Raw genomic sequence first — 2,684 nt, 5'->3', positions numbered from 1 at the left:
TTAAGAACAAATAAACTGGGGAATATCCATGCTAGTAACATTTTAATCTAGGAAAATCCATAGGAAGTGCAAAGGATAAAAGGGATCAATATGTTTCACTAAGATATTTTAAAGGAATGTTCAAGCTTCATTGACTTCAATTCCCATTAAGAAATTCTTAAGTGAAATAATACTTCTTTGAGCAGATTGACACAAAATGGAGAACACTAGCTAATACTTTGTTACACCTTCCATCTACAAAACATACAACTTTGAGCAAAACAAAGTACCTCAAGTTTCCTTCTGTAACAATCTGTGACCAACACTTTCTCAACTGCAGGTAAAAAAACAACGCTTTAAGGCTACTATCAGTATATCCACAGGTGAGACATTTGAGAGATCATGTACAAGAATTGATAGTGTGAACAGGCTGAATAAACTAGTAAGAACAGAGATAGATACTTTCAGTTGTGAAAATTATTCCTCTCCTCCACAAACCACAACCCCATGTCCCTTCTGAGAACTAGGTTCTGTCTAATTCCTCAGGCAAGTTCATTTCCCCTCCTACTAGTTAGTGTTAAATTTCCAACAGCAGCTAGTGATTGGGAGTGTTAGAGGAAAGAGTACACCTGAGCCTTGTGCTCTAGGAAGTAGATTCAATTTTTGCTTAAGGCAATAAAGTTGAAAACATTTTGTCCTTCCTTTGCCTTTCTGCCTCTGCTCTGTAAGGCTTGTCAAAGTTGACAAGGTATCCTCCTTCAAACATTGCTACGCTTCATTGCTTAACAGAAAGAGGAAAAAAACAGGAGTATCACACACTACTGTAATATCTCATGTAGACCTGTTCCTACAAAGAAGGTCTTGTACAAACACGTGTGAACTAATGGCAGGAGGGCTAAGAAATCTAACAAGGGAGGCACAGAACAGAGACACCTCGACATAAACAACACAGAAACCCAAAATACAAATGCCATATAAATGGAGTCAAAACAGGCCCACACTTCACAATTTCACTAAAAATGTTACCATGCTCATCTTCCTCCTGGGCAAAGTTTAATAAAGTCACATGGGTTAAGAGCAGTGTTTCATAGTCATGGAAATAGAAATGCACAGTTCCTTGTTTTTCTTATTCGAGAGAACTACCCATCTTGCTGTCAGAGCTTTGTGAGCCAGTTTCTGGCACCTGGAGGCACAAGTGCTTTGGCAGCACAAACTCTTGAACCCTGAACAAATCATCAGCCCCATACTGGAGGAATATGTGGAGGACAGACTCCTTCTTGGGTTCTGCATCCAGCTCGCAATTTCTACCTGACATTGGTTCTGCAGTCTGAGATCCCTTCATGTTACACTTCCCAAGCTCCACTGAAGAGAAAACTTCCAGCAGCAAGGCAACGGGAAAGGAACTGGAATTTACAGGCTGAAAATACCCACATGGGGTGGGGAGGCACATGTGCAGAAGGATCGTTGCCCTGCTTTTTAAAAAGAAAAAAAGAAAAACAAAACAAAACAAAAAAACAAACTATGCACTTTCAAAGGATCTGTGCTGCAATACAGACTAAAATTTCCACAATGCACTGTGCCTCCCTGGAGGAGGTGGGCTTCCACAAGTGCTAGACCCTAGTTCCCAGGACTGCATAGATGCATGGGGACCTTTTTCTCCCAAATGTGGGAACATAGGTGAGCTTTTTTTTCATGAAAAGCATTGTGTGCCTCCTGAAACATTGTTAGACCACTCAAAAAATGGAAATGTATTGGAAGCATGAGATAAGTTGGCTTTTTAATTTTTAGTTCTATTAATATAATTGAGGTTATGAGACTCTTGTGTGTTTATTTTTAACAGATAGTTTCTGTTGAATGTAAATTTTGTCTGTTCTTTACATTTTGTCATGGCCCTCTGCTCACTATAAAAAGATATTTGCAGCCACTAAACGGATTGTTGAATCGTTTTCCATGCTCTAATGTATACACAGCAATAAAGTAGCAGAATTGCGTGGTAGACATACTGCATAATCCTTGCACCAATTTAGATTTATAAAAAATCTAAACATTTCCCAGAAATGCCCAAATCCCATCTCTGAAACATTCAGGAGTTTTTGGCTATTTCCAAAATTTTCCCTTTTTAAATTTTTTTCTTTTCTTTTCGTTGTTGTTTGTGTGGCTTGAACTTGGGGTGTCAGTATGATCATTTCTTTAATAATTTTTTCAGCTAGGTAGTGAAAAGCATCCTGTGTGGGGTGGGAGGAGCAGTCTTACATCATGGTACATCACTACCATTGCTGTTCAAAGACATAGTGGTTTGGGGAGATCCAGGGGAATGTGGGTGGGTGTGCAAGATTGAAGTGAAGGGTAGGTCAATGTGAAGCTTGATGGCTTTCCATCTGTTTTGCATGCCGTACTTGGTTTGAATTCCTACCTCTTCTATAATCCCAGGAGTTCCTCTCAGTAACTCAGTTACCTCAAACTTATCTGCCCAGATGTTACCCATTAGACATTGGAATAAGTCTATTATCTCAGGTCCTGCATGTGGGAGCAGTCAGGGGCCTCTTCTAGAAAGCAGGCTTGTGCCATGAGCTCTGGCATTTGCAACACACTCAGGAATAGTCAGGCATCATTGGGACAATAGAGTTCCTTTACTTATAATGCAGCTTTGACAGAGAATTCCTGAATTCTTCATGACAAGTTCTCTCAAAATATATGTGTAAACC

This window comes from Dipodomys merriami, unplaced genomic scaffold, assembly GCF_024711535.1.
Source record: "Dipodomys merriami isolate MVZ:Mamm:240054 unplaced genomic scaffold, mDipMer1.0.p SCAF_1385, whole genome shotgun sequence".
Classification (NCBI taxonomy): Eukaryota; Metazoa; Chordata; class Mammalia; order Rodentia; family Heteromyidae; genus Dipodomys; species Dipodomys merriami.
The sequence above is the reverse complement of the archived record's forward strand: the minus strand, read 5'-3'. Positions refer to the sequence as shown.